This window comes from Emydura macquarii, unplaced genomic scaffold, assembly GCF_026122565.2.
Source record: "Emydura macquarii macquarii isolate MOO-44397 ecotype Brisbane River unplaced genomic scaffold, CSIRO-AGI_Emac_v2 contig_3019, whole genome shotgun sequence".
NCBI classification, from domain to species: Eukaryota; Metazoa; Chordata; order Testudines; family Chelidae; genus Emydura; species Emydura macquarii.
Genome location: NW_027133156.1, coordinates 984,467 through 1,008,882, shown reverse-complemented (window position 1 = coordinate 1,008,882; position 24,416 = coordinate 984,467). Strand labels below are relative to the sequence as shown.

The following is a 24,416-nucleotide window of genomic DNA, read 5'->3' as shown; positions in this document are numbered from 1 at the left end:
AACTCCATTTGTAAACATTTTACAAGGGGAACGCTCACCCCTTCAGCCCCTTCTCATGTACTGTCTATTATTAAACTAGTTCATTCATTTTAACAATTCCCTTCCAATTTATGCTCGGTTTCTGCTTTCAACTTGAAAAAAAACAAACCACAGTGACAGCTCATCCCTGATCAGTTATGGAGAAGGGTAAAACAGCATCATTTACATTTACCTGGACAAAGACAGTCAGATGTTTTAGACCAGAGATTTTACTAATCAATGATTCAGAGACCAGTGGTGACCTACAGAACATTTACTCTGGTCTTTTGAGAGCTGCTGGCCAGAGGGGGTATGTCTTCACTGCAGAGCTAGTTCAGGCTACTGCCTGACTGTTGCCACTATCTTCCCTTCCACCCACACAGAAAAACTCTATCCAGGCTTCAGGGTGCTTTGAGCCCAAGCTAGCAAGTACAGCTGCCTGTGTAAACTTAACTTTGGGATTTCCTTCAGGCCAGGCTAGCAACCCACCTGCTTTTCAGTGAGAAGGCATGCTAATCAAGTCCAGGTGCTTTTAATACCCCACTCCTTTCCCACAGTTCCACCTGGGTTGTATTTTGTTGTCTAACTCCTCCCTTCTTCTGCACTAGAAGTTACCTGATGTAGCCACTGAACCTCACATTAACCTGCTTCATTTCTGCTCCATTCCACAGCATTTGACTCAGGGAGGCCATCCAAGAAATCTACTACCTAGTGCACTGCCAGCTGGCCAGAAGCTGACAGCGGCTGTCAGGTAAAGCTGTGGTGTGATATCAGCAAGATACATAACTTAGGGACATAGACTGCAAATTAGCAATCCTGTGATATCTCTGAGAAGCTGGCAGGGGCAGGCATTGAATGGATGGGATCTCAGTGCAGAAAGAAAATTAAATCCATGTGCTATCTGGCTAGAAATCTAGCCCAACATGTGAGCACTATTGTGGATGCAGCCACCTAGGCCTGGCACAGGTAGGAATTTGCAATGGGGATGCTCCACCCATGCTAGGCTGCCCTAGGCGATCTCTGCAATGAAGGCATACCCAGGGTGCTGAGTCCTTCTCCTTTGCCTGTAAAAGCAGTTGGAAACAAGAAGTAACCAGACTATCCACCTCTACTAGAAAGCAATGTTCCAGAGTATGTTTACGCTGTCCAGTTAAAGGTTAAAACTCACACATTGGCCTAGATTAACACCCCCTCCATCCACATACAAGAGCTTCTGACCTGGGCCTGGAGATGCTTTAAGCCTGGACTACCTTACCCATCTGGGGATGTGGATTAGATCCCAGTCTCAGTTTTAATTATCACTGGAACTTTGCAGTGAGGACATATGTTAAATCCTAATTCATGATAATCCTCTAGTGCCCTTCCAAAAATTCCCGGCCCCACCCACCCAAAAAAAAAAAAAAAAAAACCCAACCAAGTTCTCCCCCAACTGACAGAACTAATTGGGAATGTCTCAATACAAAGAACCATGGAAGCCTGGTTACACTGACTGGCAAGTGCAGAAACAGCAAGGACTTAGTAATACAGGCAAGGCAATGGGAATGCTTAGACCCAGTTACACTGGTCCCTGAGGGCAGCTTTGTTTTCTCTCCTCCTCCTCTGTGGCTATGTCTATGCTGCCCAGTTGAAGGGAGAGTTAAATCTGGAGTTGCCAGCCACTAGCAGAGAGCAGGGAAGAAAGGAAAGAAATAAGGAAGTATGTGCAAAGGGATAGCAGGAGAAAGGGACTAAGTGGAAGAGAGAGATGTTTATGGGAAATAGAGAAATTGAGATATATATAACAGAAGATGGGGAGATGAAGGGCAAAACTAGACTGACTAACTTTTTTCCAAAAAATATAAACCATTAATCTAATTAAAGATGCTTAAATGTTTGCCTAATATTACAGTAATTGCTGTAATTACAACACAGTTATTACGTGATGACATATGGGAGGAAAGGTGAACACAGATGGAGGAAATCTGGTAACTATGAATGGGAAAGAGATGCAAGGCAATCTCTCTGTTAAAACATGGACCTTTTTTTTAAAGGTCTCAAACTTTTTTTGTTGGCTAAGAAGCACTGGCACTGTCTGTAAAGTTGAAACTTGATACTACAATGGGGGGGGGGGGAAGAATTCAGCAAATACTAAATTTGTCAAAAAATATATTTTGGGGATACTGTAACTATCTGAGACTTTAGGTCAAATTCAGCAAATAGTTTCAGCCAAAGCAAATAGATTTTTTTTTAAAGTTGAAATGGTTTATTTTGACCATATTGAAATTAACTGTTGTGACTTTTCATTTCAAAACAATGTTGCATTTTGAAATTTGTCCTTTTTTAAAAAAGGATGAACAACAACAAAATCATTCTGGATCAAAAAACACCCCCAAAGCTAAATTAAATGGAATTTTTTTTTTAATTGTTTGTTCAGTTTTTTGTTTTGGTTTGTGGGGGGGGGGTTTCAATGCAAAATGTGGTGGGTTTTTTTTTTTTTTTTTTTTTTTTTTCATGTTTTCACTTTGAGAAATTTTAAAAAAATCTGTTTCTGTTCAAAACTAAGCCCCTGAACTGGAAAAAAAAAATAATAATTTCAAACTGATACCAAATTTTTGGATCAGTGGGGTCACGATTTCACCCATACAATATGTACATTTTGGTTAGTCCTATGAACCAAAAAAATCAATCATTCAGTCAGCTCTACTTTGACAGCCACAGAATAATAGAGCTGGGATATCTAAAGGTGACCTTATTTAGATTGATCTTGCTAAGGAAACCATTACAGTGTTGGTGAAGTCATGAAGGAAGACATTTCTTTTTTAAAAGCTCCCTGGGTAGATATTTTCACAGTTATCAAAAAAGCAGACTTTAACAACCTCAGAGAACTGGTAGGTAAGGTCCCATGAAAAGAAAATCTAAGGAAAAAAGTAGTTCTGGAGACCTGGCAGTTTCTCAAAGAGACAATATTAAAAGCACAACAGCAAACTATCCTGATGCAAAGGAAAGATAGGAAGAATAGTGAGAGGCCAATATGACTCAATCAGGAGTTGTTTAAATGACCTAAAAATCAAAAAGAATCTGACAAAAAGTGAAAACTATGGAGCGCTAAGGATGAGTACAAAAGAATAGCACAAGTGCATAAGGACAAAATCAGAAAGGTTAAGGCATAAAATGAGTTACATCAATCAAGGGACATCACAGGCAGTAAGAAGAGGTTCCTTAACATTAGGATCAAGAGAAAGATAAAAGAAAGTGTAGGTCTTCTATTTTGTGGGGGATGAGGGTAATAATGAATGGCATCAAGAATGCCGAGGTGTTTAATGGCTATTCTGCTTAACTCTTCACTAAAGTATCTTGTCACAATTTACCTTTTAACACAATACAACTAGAGGGAAGGAACACAAGCCAAAATACGGAAATAACAACAGGTTAAAAAATATTGAGATAAATTAGATTATTCAAATTGGCAGGGCTTGATGAAATTTGGCTGAGGGTACTTAAGAAACTAAATGAAGAAATCTTAGAACCATTAGCAATCATCTTCAAGAATTTATGGAGGAAGGGTGAGATCCTAGCAAACTGGAGAAGGGGAACCATAGCACCTATCTTTATAAAAGGGAACAAAGAGGAACTGGGGAACTATAGACCAGTCAGCTTAACTTTGATGGCTGAAAAGATACTAGAACAGACTATTAAACAATCAGTTTGTAAGCCCCTAGTGGATAATAGGATTATAAGTAATAGTCAAGAACAAAGCATGCCAAACTAACCTAATTTCCTTCATTGACAGGGTTACAGGCCTAGTGATGGGGGAAAGTTTCAGAAATTATATGTCTATTTTAACAAGATTTTTGACACAGTCCTACATGACATTCTTGTAAGCAAAGTAAGGAAATGTGGTTTAGATGAAATTACTATAAGGTGAGTGAACAACTGGTTGAAAGTCCACACTCAAACAGTAGTTCTCAATGGTTCTCTGTCAAACTGGAGAGAGAGACAGACATCTATTGTGGGTGCTGCAGGGGTCTGTCCTGGGTTTGGTACTAGTCAATATTTTCATTAGTGAGTTGAATAATGGAGTGGAGAGTGTGCTTATAAAATTTGTGGATGACACCAAGCTGGGAGGGGCTTCTAGCACTTTGGAAGACAGAATTAGAGTTCAAAATGACCTCAGCTAGTCAGAGAATTGGTTTGAAATCCACAAGATGAAATTCAGTGAAGACAAGTGCAAAGTATTACACATAGAAAAGAAAAATCAATGCACAACCACAAAATGGGGAATAACTGGCAAGGCAGTAGTGCTGCAGAAATGGATCTGGGGGTTCTAGTGGATTACAAATAGAATGAGTCAATAATGTGATGCTGTTATGAAAAGAGCTAATACCATTCTTGGGTGTGTTTACAGGAATGTCATATATAAGACACAGGAGGTAATTGTCCACCTCTACTTGTTAGGCCTCAGCTGGAGCATCACATTTTAAGAAACATATTGTCAAACTGGAGAGAGTCTGGAGGAGAGCAACAAAATTGATAAAAGGTTTAGAAAACCTGATCTATGAGGAAAGGTTATAAAACACTGGGCATATTTAGTCTTGACAAAAGAAGACTGAGAGGGGACCTAATAACAGTCTCCAAATACGTTCAGTGCTGTTGGAGAACAATTGATCACATTCCTCTTTACATGCTCACTGAAGCTAGACAGGAAGCCATTGGCTTAATCTGAAGCAAGGAGATTTAGGTTAGATATTAGGAAATATTTTTAATTATACAGATAGCTAAGCACTGTAATAGGCTTCTAAGGGAGGCTGTGGAATCCCCATCACTAGAGATTTTTAAGTATAGGTTAGACAAACACCTGTCAGGGATGGTCTAGGTTTACTTGGTCCTGCCTCAGCACAGAGGACTGGACTGGACAATTTCTTCCAGCCCTACATGTCTGATTCCATATAATTGTCATAATTTTCATATTGGAATATAAATATATGTGTGGCATCTTCTATGCTCAGAGGTGGTGAAATCCTGACCTCATTGAAGTCAATGGCAAAACTCTCATTGACTTCAGTGAGTTCAATACTTCACCCATGGTGTATACACATTAGGTTTTTTTAAGATCTAGGGAAAAGACTGTTAGCAGAAGTTAATGATCTCAGACACTTCTGTTTAAAGCCTCCTAGTTAAAAATTCCAGTATTTCTTGTAAAATTCTCATTTCTGAATACATCTTTTGTTCCATGTTTAGCATAGTCATATATTTCTTCTGGACTTGCCTTCTGAAATCAGGGCAAGAATTATTAAAGAATTTAAAGTACTGCACTGAATAAGATCAATTATTTGTTGTAGTTTTTGCTGTTTCAGAAAAAAAAATAAATTGCTTAACAAATATGAGAAGCTACACAATGTTTTCAGTACAGAATGTGACAAATGTGCATACACATGTTAATAAAATATGCATTAGATAAATGTCTTTACATTTATGAATACATGAAGAATGAAAACATAGTCTGGGAACTCAGCTGTCAGATTGTAATTTAAAGATACACCAGTTTGTTAGTGGATAAGGTGAAAATATGGACACAGTATAACATGCAGATCACCACTGATTTCAGTGGGGTGAATTTGGCCTCGATTGTCTGTCAACTATAATGTGCATCAAAGAAATAAGGTAGATGAACATTCTGCCTTTCGTGGATCAGTTGTTAGTTCTGTTAGGTTTATATTGAACTGTCTAGCCATAGAAATTTATCTTGATATGCCAAAATGGCCTTAATTTGATCTTTGCACGTTTCTAAAAAAGTATCAGCAGGTCTGGACTGTGCGGTATTTTGTATTCTATAATTGGACAATCTAGTGGATTGCAAAATATTTTTCCAACCTGTTAATTATAATTCATCATCAGTGTGGCAAGTCATGCAACGTAAAAACAGCCATCTTGGGTCAGACCAATGGTCCATCTAGACTAGTATTCAGTCTCCAACAGTGGCCAGCGCCTTTCTAAAGCTATATAGAATGGGGTCTCCGCTATCTACTACAGATGTTTTGGATGAGGGAGCTCTCCCTTTTTGTGGCAATTAATGTATAATTTCAATTAAACCTACCAAGTATAAATAACCATGTAATTACTTAGTAATAACATAGATACTGACTAAATATAGAATAATGGCATAGTTGTATGTGCCTTGAAAATTAAAATGTAAACTCAGACATGGAAAGCACAAGCTTCTTGGTAATTATGCTTGATGTTAAATGATGATATCCAATTACTATTTCAACTGAAGGGCAAAATAACCGTGTAATAGATACATTATAATTACATGGCTATTTGTACCCTGCAAAAGTAATATGATAAACTCAAAGTACTGTTGCAAATTTTATTCCAGTTTTCTTAAGTGTATAAAGCAAGATACCAGCACTTTGACCCTTAATGTGAATGAACTGTGCATCTCAACTCCCAGCACCAAAAGTTTAACATTTACTCAGCTTAAATCCTTAAAATATATACATTTCAGTACCATGTGAGCTCCCAGCAGCCTTGTTTGGAAATTAAAGGGCAGATTCTCATTGGATGTGAACTGTCACAGCTCCTCTGAAGTCAGTGGAGCTATAACAATCTATATCAACAGAGGATCTGCCCCCAAAGCATCTCCCCCTCCCCCAAATCTGCAATATATCATAGAACCATAGAAGTTAAAGATGGAAAAGATTTCTGTCATCCACTCCATCACCCTAACTGCGCAAGGTTTGTTTCTTGCTAGAGTTGGGTGAACTATTCACAGTAAATAACTCATTTGTTCAATTTAATCCACTTATTAATTGGCGTTGCTGTTTATATATGAATGATTTGAGAGCTAAAGCTGGTTGAGAAATTTCAACTCAGATGGAAAATGTTCACAAAAGGTTTTCCATTTTCTGACTAGTCCTATTGCAAACACTGATTTTTAAAATAATGACCTTTTAAAAATAGTTCAACAAATACCTTTTCTGTGAATTTATGGATTATTCTGAACACTTCACTCTTTCCTATTCATTATCCAAGGTGTACAATTGGTCATAGGCTTTGATCCGCAAAATTATCTAGGCACCTAACTCCCATGGATTTCTATGGGAGTTAGGTGCCTAAGTATCTTTGAGGATCTAGGCCTTAAGTCTCATCATATTGTTTCTATGTATCTGTAATAATGTGAATTCTCACATGGGTTGCGTGCTGGGGGGGAGGCCAAGTATCTGACTCAAAATAAACAGTCCTCTCAGAAGCTGCTGGCAGTGGGAGGGTTCTGGAGTCTCTATGAGCCAGATGTAGCTCATTCCAGAAGGGGGAAGGGAGGAGTAGAGACAACACCTGAAATGGCTGCAGGAGTGCCAAAGAGAAAAATAGCTCCAGAAATAGGCAGGAGGTGAGGTAATCACCTGGGGTTGGGAGAAGGTACTGAATTTGAGGGGAGTTGGGCACCTGCTGGGACCTTCCTCCCTAGAAAACTTTGGACTTGACTAAGAAGTAAGATAACTTATTGGTAAATGGGACAAAAGGCTTTCAAGAAAAAGACACACAAGCTAATGGACACTTTTTAAGCACATCAGAAGCAGAAAGCCTGCCAAACAATCTGTGGGGCCATTGGATGATCAACGTGTTAGAGGAGCAGTCCAGGAGCTCTGGGTGTCACTAAACCCCTCACTGCTAGAAGCTGGGACTTAGTGGATCACTCGATAAATTACTTTGTTCTGTTCACTCCATCTGAAGCATCTAGCACTGGCCCCTGTCAGAAGACAGGATGCTAGGCTAGACCACTGGTCTGATCCGGTATGGCTGTTCTTATGGGTGTAGATGATGATTAACTAAGTAGTGATGAGCCCCTTTTATCATTAGTGCTACATTTTCTCTCGCCTCATTTTTTCTTGCCCTGCATTTTCTGTAGTAGTCAGGTCATCCTGGCCCAGCAAGATGTGGGATTGGGGGTTTAGCAAGAGGGCCAGGACATGTTATTGATTGTCTGCTGAGCTCCCCGGGGCTGGCGAGAATTCACCAGTCCACAGTGTCCATTTTAGGATTTTCTATAGCACCCATCACTGAAGTATCTAAAGCCTTTAACCTATAAGTGATTCTGTGCCAAGTCCACATGCAGCAGCTTTAATTTCAATGGGTTTCTATGTAGATGCAGCGTTCTCACTTGCAGAATTGGGCCTAAGTTTTTTCTGCCCCTTGTCTGGATGACTGAAATGTTTATTAACAGGAGCAGAAAAATAAGAGATTCCAAGATGACCACGTGTACCCTTCTGGCACAAACAAGTTACATCCAAAACATTCACTGTTTAAATAATCTTTGCAAAGGAAGGGAAACCCCAACCACATGAATGCCCAGGGAAAATAAAAAGGGTCAGATATCTTTGAAGTAAATATATGGTTTTAGTTCAAAGCAATGCTTGCAAATACTTTTTTACAGTCTCTGCTGCATAGAAAAGAGCTGGGTGTATTCCCTAATGTTAAAGGGATGATCATCCAAAATGCTACAATCACTGTTCTAATATGTCTAGCAGAAAACAGGATGTGAAGATGGAAAGCAAAAATAAATTGAAATTTTTTTCAGGAGAAGAACTTTCTTTTGGTATTCTTTCCACTCAGTTGCAGACACTTGCAGAATCCTATGAAAAGACTGATGTTTTTACAAGAATTATCTTCTGAATTTTCATTGCTTTTGCTCAGTCTAAATGACCACTATAATTAAATTTATCTTTAGTGCTAATTTAGGACTCAGTGCTGCCTGTTAAATCCTTTGACTTCAGTGGGTTTAGCTAGTGCTGAGCACTTTTTGGGTTTGAGACCTTAGATTATTTTGGGAAGGATAGTGTCCTCTAATATGTTTTTATACCACCATGTTCACTGCTGACACACACTACAAGAAAGTCAACGATCAGGTTTTCAGTGTTGAGAAATAGTGTCCACTTTCCAATCTCCCTCATAGAAAATGTTTTGTTGTTTCATATATTACCTATGGCATAGTCCAAAATTTGAGCCCTTATTTGTCTGGGGTTTTCCCTCTTATTTATCATTTTCTGTTGAGCATCTTTCCAGTTGTCTTTTTCTTTCCTTTAAGTTTTGTTTCATGGTCCCCAATTATAAAATGAAATATTAGGTTTGTCAGGGGTATATCATTGTTTAAATTCCTGGATATGACGGGTTAAACAGACCAATCAATGAAACAAATCTCCAGTGCATTGCAGCTACCGCAAGTGATGGTCCCTCTGGCTGTTTAAGACCTAGCAAGTCAATAACCTATTAATATCATACTCTGCCAGGGTCAGCTCTGAACAAGACATGCATGTCTTTTTAAGGCTCAGCATAGAGCTCAGTGCTGGATTAGATGGAAGGCTGCTGGGGTGTTTTGGTGGATTTATAAAAAACAACTTGGTTCTCTGTGAATCTTTTTGCATTATTATTCCTGTTTTCATACAAAATAATGAAAGTACAAATGAATCACCTAGCTGAAGTATCTAAATAAAATCCTAGCATGACATCAGTAATTCAGGTAGAACCATCATTCCTATTGTGAATCAGATTGAAATTTTACCATCTGCAATAGTAAAATATAGCGAGGGATCTTGCTGTTTATTTTGCATTCTATATGTATAGTAGACACAAACAGTTTCTTATTGTGATGGGGTGTCTGCCCCACACTGGCACTTAAGGGGTAAAAGCAGCCCTAAGGAGGCTCTGTGGATGGCAGCCAATAGGAGAATGGCTGTTTCTCCCAGCCTATCAAAGGTCAGCAGGCCCATATAAAGGGAGCTACAGGCCAAAACAAAGCAGAGATGGCCTGGAGCTTGAGAAGGGAAGGCTATCTCCTACAGTCCAAGACCTGTAGCATCTGAGGCAGAGCTACTGATGGCAGGTATCGGGGGAGTCAGAGGAGCTCCTAATGGGCTGTTGAAAGCGAATAGGGGCAGGCTCTGAGAGTGGGTGCCGAAGGTGCTAGGACTATGGGGAAGTGGCCCAGGAAGATAGTAACAAGAAGAGGAACTAGGGGTGCAGCAAAGGGCCACGATTCACAGGGTCCCTGGGCCAGAAGCCAGAGTAGTGGGTGGGCCTAGGTCCCTCTCCATCCCCCACTCGCTACTGGGAAGTGGCAGGATAAGTGACTGCAGGTGCCACTGAGGAAGTGGTGGGATGAGAAACTGCAGTGTCCCCTGGGAAAGTGGCCAGACTACGAGGAGCCAAAAGCTCCCATGGAAGGGGGGAACACAGATTGTGATTTACCTGGAGTGCTGAGTCAAGATGAGAATGCTGCGATTTTGGACAGCTACACGAAGGGCTGCAGTTCCTACTGAACCGAGAGAGTGACTGTGCACAAACTGTGGATGTGGGTGTTGGCCTGGACCTATTTCCCAGACAACCAGCAGGAGGTGCCAGACTGGCGGTGGGTGGTGTGAACCTGTCACACTTATTGATTAACCCATCCAAAGTCTTCTCTGAAAAATAATAAATCCAAAACAGTCACCAGTATACAAACAGCCAGGATTCCCATAAAGTCACTAATTTTTCATCACTTAAAATTACTTATTTTTCATATTGCATACTGAGGATCATCTCGCACCCTTCCAGTCAAGTTGTGGTGATTAAGGGCCACATTTTGCCATTTGGCACATAGTGCGGCTCCTTCTGAAATCAATGGGAGCTGCCCGCAGAAGGCAGAATTTTTCCTGAAAAATTGAGTTCGGATCTACAGCATGTATCTGTAAACCTTGCTATAATTTGTACAAGTGGGTCATTTAAACTGGTTTACTCATGTAAATTCTGATGTATGTGACTTCTTCTTTTGAGAAACTGACATGTAGTTCAAGATCCCTGGTCATAAGGTAAAGGGCTTCCTATTGTCCAAGAAATGGTCTCATTTGAAAAACCCAGAAGAAACTTGTCCAAAATGTGAATTATTCCTGTGTTCTAATCCAGAAATATAATCCCTCCAAAATGACTCATTGGATTAATTTGTGCTGCTGGGTTTCTTTCTGGTGTGAATCCTGTTTTTGATTTCTAGCCCTATTATACCTACTCTGGCCTAGTCTTTATTTCTATAATTAAATACTTTGATGCCTTTAGCTAAATTCTCCAGTGCCTTCTGCTTCATTCACTGCCTCTTCTGCCTGGGACTCAGACATACTGTGAGAAGGCATCAGATCTGTTTGCAAATATTACCTCAAGCATAAAGTCTCCTTGAGGCAACCATGAATATGGCATGAGGTGGACACATAGTGCTTTGAAGAAATTTTTGAAGCATAATTCCTGGATCTGCTTCACCCATGAGCTCTGGGACTGCCTAGGCCCAGTGAGATAGCTTTACCAGTGAACTGTCTTGTGCTGAAGATTCCTCTACTTGTCAACTCTAACAATCCCCTCTAGGTGTCAACAGATGAAGTCTGTGATACAGAGCTCCAGTTCATCTCACAAAGTATTATGCCAAGAGAGAGCCAGCTGTCTTCTGATATGTCACTCGTGAAACCTCCAATTCCAGATAGCTTTGCAGTGAAAACTCTGGCATTTCCCTTTTTACAGGTTCGGGACAGGAAGATAGAGCCAGTAAGCCTGAGAGGCAGTATGTACTCTGGGACCTGTTCACCCTTCACTGCCTGCCTAAAGGATGTTTCCAGTGCAGCCATGTGGCCTTGTACCATTACCTTGACAACTTACTCTTGCCAGATTCTGTCCTTAAGGGATGCATCCCATTTAACTCTCTCAATCCTGCAGAAACATGTTTCCAGAATAAGGATTCCAAGCTTTCTCACTTCCTAGAGTTCTGTTTCTTTCACAATGTCCCAGAATGACAACCATGGCTGGAGGAGGATTGGTTGGCTTACACCCTGATAAACTACTCATTGTCCTTAAGGACCAAAGACCTGACTGCTTGGGGAGTGCAAGACCCAAGATGAAAGTAGTCTCAGAAAGATTTCTTCTCAGAAGAATTACACAATATGTAATTCCCTGGCACCCTGCTTTATAAAGTGCTTTGAGAAGCTCAGATAAAAATTTCTGTAAACTTGTTAGTAAGTATTGTAAAATATTTCACTTTTTTTAGCTTTAGAGTCTCCTGTGCCTAGTGTCACATGTGGCAACCCATTTTTCCCACTGCTGTCAGTCCAGAAGAAAAAGTTTGACTCCATCATAAATTGTTTCTGTGATGGCAGCATCCTTTTTGATAATCCTGCAATAGGACATTCTTTGTCCACCATGCCTTGTCTTCCCTCGAGGTATGTTTTAGTTTTGATTCCACCTAGTGCTTCTGCCACAGAGTAGCCTGATAGAGATGACTACGGTGGTCTGGCCACGTCATCTGACTACTGAGTTTACAGTCAGCTGACCTGTGCAGGTCAATATTTCCACATTGTTACACAATCTCTTTAATTAATTCCCAAAATTCTTCTTGAACAATGCTGGTCATTTTCATATATAGATGTGTCTTCTTACTATTCCAGATGTTTGACAAATGGGAAAATGACCCTATAGCTTTGCCAGTTCTTGCCTTTGCTTCCCTAGTGAGCTGGCCATTAGTAGATATTGTACTTCCAAGATAGACTAAGACATCGACTTTTTCCTACTCTTCTCTATCAATCACATATGCACCAGTATTGACAGCATTTTCTCCTATTTCCATGATCTTGGTAATCTCTATATGGATACGAAGTCCCATTTTGGCCAATTCTGCTTTTATGCTCATAAAGTGTCTTTTCATTCCATCCAAGTTAGCATCCAATATGACTATATCCTCTACAAAATCTAAGTCTCATAGTTTATCGCTTGCCCAAACAATACTAGTGTCCTCAGCAGCAGCCACTGTTCTTCTCATCACAAAGTCGATGTTGACACAGAAGAGAAGTGGGGATAACAAGCAACTTTGCCTTACAGCAATAACAATAAAGTATACCATGTCTCCACTCTCTGTCCTTGCATGCAGACTTGTACAAAGTTTTTATCAAATTAACAATCTTTGCTGGAATTTCATAGCGTCTCAAGGTCTTCCAGGGGCTTCTCTGTGGACACTATCAAACACTTTCATAAAATCAAGGAAGTTAAGAACCATCTTCTACTGGTGTGCTAAGCCTTTTTCAATAAGGTCTTCTCAAGGTGAAAATCTGGTCTGAACACAATCTACCAGATAGGGGAAAACAGCCTGGATTTCTGAGTTCTTTATCAGCAGCAGTTTTCATCCTATTCAAAATGATAATGCAAAACACTTTGCAGTACAGATAGGAGTGTCATTCCTCTCTAGTTATCACAAGTAAGCCAGTACCCCTGTTTAAGGATTTTGCAGATAACACCTCTTCTCCAATCTTCAGGACAGATCTTTTCCCAAAGCATTCTGTACAACCTTGCACTTGTAATTCACCATCACTTACTTCCTCTCCAGTTTTTAACATTTCTGTATCTACCTTATCATAGCCTGGAGTTTATCACCCTTCAGTTGGTTTATATCCTTAGTTACTTCCTCAAAGGTGATTACTTCTAGTAATATAGGTAAAACCATTATTTCTTCACATCTATCAATGTGTGTTAATGGTCCTGGATAGTTAAGCACAGCCTGGAAAAGTTGCATCCAATGGGCTCTGTGCTTCCACTGCAGTTAAAACTGCACCATCTTCAGCCTTTGCAATATCTCAAAACAGTTCAAGAATTGTGCTGCCAGTTGTTTAGATAATAGAAAAAGCTTTTTAAAATCCACTCTATTTGCCTCTTCTATTTGCCTCTATTTGCTTTATTTTCCTTGCATTTTTTTTTCTCTTTTGGCTGATCTTTTAACTTCCTTGTCTTTGTTCACTGATGCTTGTTGCAGAATAGCGGGGGGGGGGTTTTGTTTTTTTTTTGTTTTTTTTTTTACCTCTGTCTCATTCTTGTTAAACTCTCTTCTTTAATTCTTTCCTCTGTTCAACAAGCCTCTATATATTTGGTTGGAGCCATTCTACTTTCTTAGATTTTTCTCACCCCTCTCCCTGTAATCCTGGCTGCATCCACACTTGCTACTGTGGAAAAACTGCCATTGAAGATCAATGTCATCTAGCCGTGTCTTTAGTTCTTCAAATCAATTGCTAAGTTGCAACTCGAAATGTGCCTTCACTGCTGGATCTATCTAGTCTCATACCTACCCTCTTCCTTGCATGGTGTTATCTTGTTATTAGGACAATCAAAATAAATCTAACAAGATAGTGGTCACTTTTGACATCCACACTTGTATGCACTCTGGTGTTCAAAGGTAATCTTCTCCAGTGCCTCACTACACCCAGGAATAGCTTGATTATGTTTCTATCAGTTGATCTCGATGTCAGTTTGTCTTGTGTGGAAATAGTGTACTCCCAAAGCAAAGATTTGTGTAGGTCACAGAGTTCAACAAAAGGTTCTCCAGTGTCAGTCTGTCCTAGGATGCCATGTCTGCCAATAATGTGTTTATATCCAGTATTATCATCTCTAATGTGTGCATTAGGATACTGTTATGCTTATAGAAGATCTAATTTATTGATCTTGACAAGGACATTCTGGAATCATTCATAAAAACAGTCTTGGACCTGTTTGTCACTATCCTTTGTTGGTGCATAACAGTGAACAGCTTTGTCTTTTGCATGGTCACAAAGCAAGCAATATTTTTGTGTACAGGTTTCTATTCCTTCAGGGCCTTAGTAGCTTCGTTGCTCAAGAATAAGCTTATGCCTTCCTGGTATTTGTCATCCTTTCTTCCAGAATACAAAACAATCACCTTCCAGTGATGATTTGCCCCACATAGTGCACCTCATCCCACTCAGTCCAAGTATATTTAAGCCAAAGATTTTCATTTCTCTGATAACTTGGATCAGTTTACCTGTGCTCCAAAGTGATCTACTGTTCCAACACCAAATTCTTTTCTTAATTTTAGTTGTGAAGATACCCCATTTCAGATAAAGAATTGCCTTGCAGCTTTGATTCTCCATCAGCTTTGTGTCACTTGGATTTTTCTGGTTGACTGGTCTTATGTTCCGAAGGTGATGGTTCTTCTCAGACAATGTTTGTAGCTGAATATCTGTGCCGACTTGTCTTGTCTTCTGGGTTGTTTCCATAAATATTATAACCACCTCCACACCCTAGACACTATACTTGTTAAAGTTCACAGAACTATGAAGGCTTATGACACTTACTACAAATTGATGATAATGTTTGTCCTGTATTTACCTGCTAATTATCTCCTTTGTCACCCTCTAACTCCTTTAAGAGTAAGAGAATTTAAATTATTCACAACATCTGTTTAAATATGAATATTTGATTATGTACATCATATTCATCATGTAACATGGAGTGATATTTATGATTGCAAATAAGAAGTTAAATAATGATTTTAGGCACTAAAGATTTGCTTAAAAGAGCTAAGGGACAAGAAACATGGGTTAAGGGTGTCTAAAGAAGCTGAGCTGTTAAAATATTTTATTGTAAACAAGCACCACCGTCTTTAATAATAAGTAAAACTACATAGTTGGGTGAAGGGTTTTACCCAGGACAACATCTCTTAATTCAATTTTTTTTAAACATATTTTATTCTTCATTGGAACAAAATGAGCACCCCCATCAAGCTGCTGAATTAGATTTGTAGTTGAGTCCCTGGTAGTACAAAGTGTGCCTGGAAGGAAACACATTGGTGAAACCTGGGGATTTGTAATTTGTTGACTGCAGAACCCACAAAATGGGGACGGCTGCCTAGGAATGGAGAAAGGGCAGGGCACTTACGCGCTATTGATTCTAGCCCTCCTGGGCAGCCTCCATGGGAAAGGGGTTTGCCCCAGCTAAACCCTCAATTAGGCATAGCTGCTCCCTAGTTCAGGTGCAGTTTTTGCACCAAATTTTTTATCTACATCCTCAGCTTTGTTCCCTGACCATACAGAGAGCAGAGTAGCTATTTTATCCACAGCTGGTCTGAGGGTTTTTTTTATTTTGTTTGTTTGGTTTTTTGGGGGGTGGGGAGAGGTGTTGTGGTGGTTTTGTTTGTTGTAACTAAAGCTCATTCATTTATTTCTCCATAGAAGAAGTTAATAAACATTTGCCTTGTGTCAATGTGGAATTGTTTATCAGGTCAGTGCCAGAAAACATAGGAAAATAATATGAAATGTGTGGGCAAGTGTGTTTTTTGTGTGTGAGGTACTGTATAATAATAAACAAACAGCAATTCAGTCCTCCTCTTATCGTAGAACTTACACAAAGTTTGAAAAGCCTTGGCCTAAATTAAGCAGAAAACTGTATCTACCTTTGATTACAAAAGAACAACTTCAGGAGCTCTAGTCAGAGCCTTCTGGCAGAAAGAAACTTCAAGATCTATCCTCCCTCTCCCCCCACCCCCATTAACTGAGAATCCCCTTTGAAGTCCATTGAAAAGAATTCTGTCTGTTCCCAGTAGCCCTGTGCACTGCCACTAGCCAGGAGTCAGAATTAATATCCTGCAAATACTCTGAAGGAGCAGCACAGCTGCACTTCCTGGCCGATAACGTATATAGTATACAAACCTGTGCTACCCACCTGTCCCAAATGAGTGCACTGCACCGATTACCCTCAAGAGAGGGTAACATCTCTTCTGTGAAACATCAAATAACATACAGGCAGGCACAATGGTTTTTTGTGTGACTGGAGTGTGTAATTTGCACAAAGCCCTACAGGGGGGAAATGGTCCTATTACATCACCTTCTGGGGGGAGCTCCAGGAGAGCTGTGCCTCAGGAGGGAGCATTTTCAGAGCTGCTCAGTGGGCATGAAGGGTGCGCACTGTGCATCATCAATTAGATTGGCATAGATTGCTCCCTTTACACCTGCTCTACTGAAAGCTGGCAGGCCCACCATACCCTACCTGCTGTGATAATTTGGAGCCTGAGTTACCCCTGAGCCAGAGCCTGCTTAAGCATGATGAGTCATTCCTTAGACAAAGTGTGATGAGTCAGCAGAGGCAATTAGGTGCCGGTCTCATGATAGGTCCCATGCCATTCAACCAGAGTTCAGCCAATCCCAGAGGCAAGGACCCACCCTGGTGATCCCCAGGCAAGTATATAGGAAAGCAGTCTCGCTAGGCTGCTCAATGTCACTGCCTGCCTGGAAGCATTCCTATTGCCAGTAGTTTCAATAGGCTGCTCCTGCTCCTCCAGCTGGCTCTTGCTCCTGCTCTAGCCACGTCTCTTTCTTCGCTAGCCTGCATCTGCTTCTGCCACAGCCAGCCACCTGGCAACTCTGCCTGGAACTTTGTTCCCTGGAGGGAGCAAGGACCAAACAGTCCCTGCTCTCAGGGATGAATATAGATCAGCCTCTGGATGCAAACCATCCCCACACCGGTGCCTGGTCATGGGCCAATCACAATCTGGCCCTACATGGGATTGGATAAAATAGCTGTATCCTTCAACACTGGAATTGTCATGTGAATCAGACCAATGGTCTAGATAATCCAGTATCTTATCCTCAAAAGTGACCATCACAAGCGGCATCAGAGAAAGATAAAAAGTGAACAATGAAGAACTAACCTACCTAGAAGGGAAGTTTCTTCCTAACCGCAGGAAATTTAGTCATTTGTTTATGCCCTGTCCTGAAGATTGCAGTTTTATCTCACTTACATTAGATATGGCAAATTATTTATAATTGTGACTATGTGAATATAAATGATTTATAGTGTCAAAAATCCTGCTAAGATCTTGGCCTCAGTGTCATCTTGTGGCAGTGAGTTCCATAGGTGTTCTGTAAAGAAAGTATTGATTTATCTCTCCTGTATATCTTTTAATTTGGTAATCTAGTCATGGCTAGAGGATTAGGCATCTACTTGATAAATTGTAGGACACTTCTTGTGGATAGCTTTTCATGGTAGGTAGGCCTTGCAAATGGGTTAAAGCTAGTTGTAATTGAGTCAGTTACCTGCCCCCACACCAGAGGATTAAAAAACAAAACTACATGGATTAGTCTTCTAGACTGTAGAATTGTTTCCTAAGGGAAGTGGTGGAAGCTCCATACCTAGAGATGTTGAATACTAAATTAAATAAAGCAACAGAAAACGTGTTCTAGCACATGATACTGAAGTGTCCAGAGTATGAACAAAATAACCTAACAGGTCTTTACAATCGCCAACTTCTGTGATTGTATGACCCCCAATGGTGTCTTGGGTGTCTGAAGCAATAGGATTTAGGGACTGGCTCAGACACCTGAAAGTCATCTCATTTGGTACAGTCATTGGAACATTTTACCAAGGTCATGATGGATTCTCCATCACTGACCATTTTAAATTCAAGATTAAAGGCAGCAGTATGTCAGAAAAGGACCTGGAGGTTACAGTGGACAAGAAGCTGGATAGGAGTCAACAGTGGCCCTTATTGCCAAGAAAGCTGATGGCATATTGGGCTGCATTAGTAGGAGCATTGCCAGCAGATTGAGGGAAGTGATCATTCCCCTCTATTCGACATTGGTGAAGTTGCTTTTGGAATATTGTGTCCAGTTTTGGGCCCCCTACTACAAAAAGGATGTGGACAAGTTAGAGAGAGTCTAGCGGAGGGCAACAAAAATGATTAGGGGGCTGGAGCACATGACTTATGAGGGGAGGCTGGCGGAACTGGCTTGTTTAGTCTGCAGACGAGAAGGGTGAGGTGGGGATTTGATAGCAGCCTTTAACTACCTGAAAGAGGGTTCCAAGGAGGATGGAGCTAGGCTGTTCTCAATGGTAGGAGATGATACAACATGGAGCAATGGTCTCAAGTTGCAATGGGGGAGGTCTCGGTTGGATATTAGGAAAAAGTTTTTCACTAGAAGGGTGATGAAGCACTGGAATGGGTTACCTAGGGAGGTGATGGAATCTCCATCTTTAGAGGTTTTTAAGATGTGGCTTGACAAAGCCCTGGCTGGGAAGATTTAGTTGGGGTTGGTCCTGCTTTGAGCAGAGGATTGAACTAGATGACCTCCTGAAGTCCCTTCCAACTCTAGTCGTCTATGATTCTATAACTGTATGTTTTGCTAAAACAGATGCTCTAGGAATTACTTTGGAGAATTTTTATGGCCTGTGATAAACAGGAGGTTAGACAAGATGATCATAATGGTCTCTTCTGGTCTTCAAATCTGAATCTGTGAAAATTATGTCAGATACCCTGAGTTACACCAGCTGTGGATCTCCATTGAACTGAAGTTATGGAAGCTATGCTGGCTCACACCAGCTGAGGATCTGATCCAATATGTTCAGTATCAGGAGTCAGTCTATTAGGATTGTAACCATGGTTGCCTCTACACCAAGGATTATTTATGAACATGAGCATTACTTTTTGACTCAGTTTATATTATAAATTATGTCTAGGCCTTTTACCCATTTCACAGTGCTATGTCCTCCACTGTGCACAGCTTTGAATAGTGAAACATCCCATAACATTGTGCCTAGCTTTTTCAAATGCAAAAGCCTCCATTTCCATAAGAAGTAAGTGGCAAACAAACCTAAGGAAGTTTGGACACGCAACTCCCATTAAATTCCATGAGATTTGAGCATATAACTCCCTTCCTTTAGCTCCTTTCTAAATCCCAGCCTATGTGTTTTGTTCCCCAAAATAGTAACATGTCCCATTGTTGAGATGAATAAGATCCCTCCCTCCCCCCAATAAACACAGGTAGCTAAGACCTAATGTTATTTTTCTCCTGTGTCATCTTTGCAATTATCTGTCCATGGCCTCAAACAACAACAGAAAGTGATGAAAGTGCTGTGCTTGTTTTTAGAGGGCTGAAGACAGTGCATTGTGTGTATTGTTGATCTTGGAATTGACTTTAAACTTGTTTAATTTTTCACTTCCAACCCATCCTCCCTGGTGATTTTCCTCATTCCAGTGAAACAGATGTTCTGTCCTTCCCAACTGCAGGGTCCTTTCTGAAGATCTACAGAGAAACATACAAACCACTTTGGTAACATTCAGACAAATGCTTAGTCTCACAGTTTGGAGAATTTACCTTGAGATTAAGGATTAACAAATTTAGGAGAAATGTTTTTGGCACTTTTCTCCACCATCTAAATCTGGTTAAAGATCTTTTAGAAGACCTAGCTTTCCACCATACATAGGAGTTTATTCTCCCATTCCTCATTAATGTTATATGCAATTCCCAGCATTGTTAAAGGGAGTTTTACCCATATGTCAGCTACAGAATAGAAATTTAAATGAGACGTTTGGAAAAGGTTCCACAGAGAGCAGGCTAAAGCAAAATCTAAACTAGCTACTAAAAAGACAGTTTTTAGAGTTTGAATAATTGATACCTAAAGAATGTTATATGCATACATCTAACTGACATTCAAATTCATATTGACCCATTGTAAACCAATTATTTTTTAATTGTTCTCTACGAAATATACTCTGATGTTGCAGCAATATAATGTTCTGCCTCTTCATAGTACAAATGTCTTTGAATACAATTTTAAAGAATTATATATTTACATAACATCAAGTAATATATAGTTATGGGTTTGCAGGTATTTTGCATAGTTTTTTGAATGTAGGGTGGGATTTTGAAAAGCACTCAGCACTGGGCTAATTGTGCTCCAACTGGAGTCAATGAAAGCTTTACTATTGATTTCAATAGTATGTATTTATATTGTGCATGTGTATATGTAACATACATATGTACGCAGCAGTGGCTGGTAGCAAAAATCTTGTCCCAAGGTAAGGGTGTTTCAAGAAAGTACCAATTTCCTTCTAACCTACTGTTTTTCAGTAGCTTGTAACTTTCACAAGAAAATGCCCCACCACCACTACCACCACCACCAACCCCATCTCAGTGGGGCAGAAGGAGAGGGGAAAGGTAAAGAGTGTTGATCAGAATGGCAGGGAATAAACAATCTCTGGAATTTTGGAAAGAGAGAGGATGCTTGACTGTTCCAAAGCCTTAGCCCATGCCTTCCCCATTCAGAACGCACATGAAGACCATGCCTGGATGGGGAGCAAGTTGTGGGAGCGGGGGTCTTTTCCTAGCCTTTTGATTTAATTATTAAGTCCAACAAGGAGACCACTTTCCTATATATTCATATTGAAATATTTTTACCTCCAGAAGCTGGGAGTGGACAACAGGGGATGCATCACTCAATGATTGTCTGGTCAGTTCATTCCCTCTGAAGCTTGTGGCATTGGTCACTATCAGAAGACAGGATGCTGGGGTAGATGAACCTTTGGTCTGATCCAATATGGCTGTTTTTATGTTCTTATGTAACTGAAAAATGGCCAAAGCTAGAAACTTCATAGTAGGATTTTTTTTGTAGACCTCATTGTGGAAGGAAAAACTGTTCCAGAGTTAAACAGATTGGACCAGTATTTTTCAGTTACACGTGTTTGGAGGTGGCATTTCTGCACATATATATTAGTAAGCTTTTTCTGCATTTAAGGACATCTTTGTTAAGGACTCCTTCAGATAACGTTGTATCTATTGTAGATGAATCAGTGGAGGATACTTCAATTAAAGATGTGTTTAAGACTCAGTTGGGGAAATATTGGTTACAGGCATCTTAGATAGATATTTGTTCAGGGCTGCCTCCTTTAAAGATGGCAGACAAAGGCTACCTTCAGTTAATTCCTCCAGGGATTGACACCTCAACTAATGGTGCGTCAGTTAAGATTGCTTCACTCTATGGTGAGTCAGTTACTAAGAAAAGTTTTTTTTTTCTTTTTTCTTTTTTTCTTAAAAAATGGGGCCAGATCACACCACCCACAAAGAAACCCACAGGGGCAGAAAGAAAAGAACTTCTCCCCTAAGGGCATGACTACACAAGGAAATTTACCAATATAGCAGCAGCGGAATAACTAGAAGCATCGCTTCAAGGTGAAAGCGTTTGGGGGAGCCCCAGGATTTGAAAGCAATGAAGATTCCCAGTTCCAAGGATCCTGGGAAGGAATTTTCTCCGGAGGCAGGAGCAAGAATGGTTGCTGCTCCACTGACCCACGCTCTCCTACTATCATAAAGCTCCCACAGGAGACAAGCCATCATTGTCTGAGCCCCCTGCAACTGCTCATTGACAACCATGCAAGGAGCACAGCAGGAGGTTTTTGCAACACAACCCATGCCCCCATTTGGGGCATGCACACCAATCCCAGAGTTGCATATTGCAGAAGTACTGTATGTATATTATTGTATTAAAAGTGCTAAGGAGAAAAGCTGGATTTTGTGTGGCGACCTTTCTAATGTAATGTTCTATTCAAATGGTGCCAGTGATGTGTTTTGTTTTTTTTTGTTTTTGTTTGTTTGTTTTTTTAAATCCAAGAATTTACTGTGCTATACAAACTATAGAGGCATCATTTGGAAAAAGCCCAGTCCCATTATATTGTTAAATTATTTGAAACGTGTTAAAATGTTTTTCTTTTTTTTTTTCTTCCACTTTATATTCAATAGGTTTTGGGTATGATGTCCTTTTTATATAAAAAAGGAGCTATGGTTGTGTGTAACGACAGCACTTTCATTGAAATGCAGAATGCATAGCTTCAAGTGTTTGCAACCACTCAAGCCAGTTCCTTTCAAATTGAAAACAGACATAGGGCCACTCTGAATGCAACCTTTCTGGGTCCACCAATCTTGCAGCTGACAACTTTACAAACAGCTAAGCATTCACTAAAGTTGAAGAAGTTTAAAATATAATTGCACTCCAGTGCTTAAAGTTTTAAAAATAAAGTACAAATGGAAGATTTTTTTTTAAATAAATTGCATTAAAGCAAAAGATGGGTTTCTTAGTGAGAAGATCTTGATCATTTTTCAGGAATGGAAAACACCTGGTACAAACAGTATGGGACATTAAATGTATCACTCTTTTATTTTTGTCATTTGTAAACAGCAAAATGTCCCTGGGAGAGTCACTAATATTTTGTTTCCCGTTTTAAAAGATATCTATCAGTTGTTGTAGACAGATTATGCTCCCCTCTGCCTCTGTGCATAGCTGGATCCTGCACTCAGAGAAGATGAATGTTCTGCTTCCATGACATGTTTCTTTTCTCACCACTGAACCCCATGATAGCTTGGAATTTGGAGGTAGGAACAGATTGGCTCTTTCCAGCTTCCACCACCATCGCCAAAATGGGGGGTGAGGGAGAATGGACAAAGCTGACTTGCCCCTCTGTACTGTTGTTTTCCTCCAGAAAGGGTTCTAGGGCAGATGCACCCAAAGAGACCTAGGCAGTACACTCACCAATGGAGGTTCCAGAATAGGCACAGTGCCTTCACACAGAATCCCCAAGATGCACGTGTTTTAGGAACTGAACCTAGGTTTCTTCCACAGGAGGGGAAAAACCTTGCTCCCCTCTTTTAACACACAAATATGCAGCAAAAGAATTGTTAGGAAACTCTTCAAGTTATTAAATTACTTCTCCCCTGCATGGGTTATTCTCTTGTAGAGGGAACGATTCCCTATGGGCCAAAACTCCTACAAAAAGCTAATAACCCTAAACCCATTGCCAGTGGATGCTAAGGACCCTTACCATCTCAAAGGAACCACTCTTACATAACAGCAGTGGGTCCATTACTGTTCCTCTAGCTCATTTTTGTTGTGATAGAGGAAATCGGCTTAGAAAGAACGGTGCTAATCAAGCAACTGTTGGCTAGAATCTCTACTACTTTGAAATGTTTATATTCAGAATGAAATAACTGTTTAAACATTTATTTTTTGTATTCTAGATTCTGTGTAAGGTCTTAATTTACCTTTCTTTACTATGATGTCCTCCTTTTTCTCAGTAGTTCTTCCTTACTGGGTTACTAGTTTTTGCTCCTTTTTAATTACCTGTGTTGACTAGATGACTTAGACTTCTATAACACATTTGTTTTGTTACCACATGACATTCTGATTAAAAAAACAGCATTATATTAAATAAATGTAATACACATTAAATGGATTAAAAACTGACTAAATGATAGATCTCAAAATGTAATTGTAAATGGGGACTCCTGTTCTTTTTTTCCCGTTTTCTCTTGCCTCAGGTGTTGTCTATACTTGAAATCCTATAGCGCTGCAGCTGTGACGCTTTAGCACTTCAGTATAGACACTATCTACACAATGGGAGGGGTTCTTCCATTGGCACTGGTAATCCACCTCCCCAATAAACCTTGCATTCTTCAACCTAGCACTGCCTACACCAGTGGCTAGGTCAGTTTAACTACACCATTCAGGGTTGTGGATTTTTCATACCACTGAGCAACATAGCAGGGTTGACCTAACTTTTCAATGTAGATCAGGCCTTATACTTAGATTGTAAGCTCCTTGGGGACAGAGACCATCTTTTTATGTATTTGTACAGTACTTAGCGCAATGTGGCCCTGATCCTAGGTGAGGGTCCCTAAGGGCTAGATAATACAAATAATTAATAACAGTTGGGATTATGCATAGTGGGGTTTTTCAGGGAACTGGTTTTGGCCCGTTACTATTCAATATTTTTATTACTGATCTGCAGGAAGGTATAAAATCATTGCTAG

At 40.1% G+C, this 24,416-nt stretch overlaps 1 long non-coding RNA gene across 1 annotated transcript; it reads left to right on the top strand.

Annotated features, from left to right (window-relative positions):
- Nucleotides 1-644: 644 nt before the first annotated feature.
- On the top strand, nucleotides 645-23,085 carry LOC137141186 (uncharacterized). The gene is made up of 2 exons (XR_010916562.1): nucleotides 645-769; nucleotides 21,662-23,085. It is a non-coding gene; the product is annotated as an uncharacterized lncRNA (long non-coding RNA).
- The last annotated feature ends 1,331 nt before the right edge of the window (nucleotides 23,086-24,416 follow it).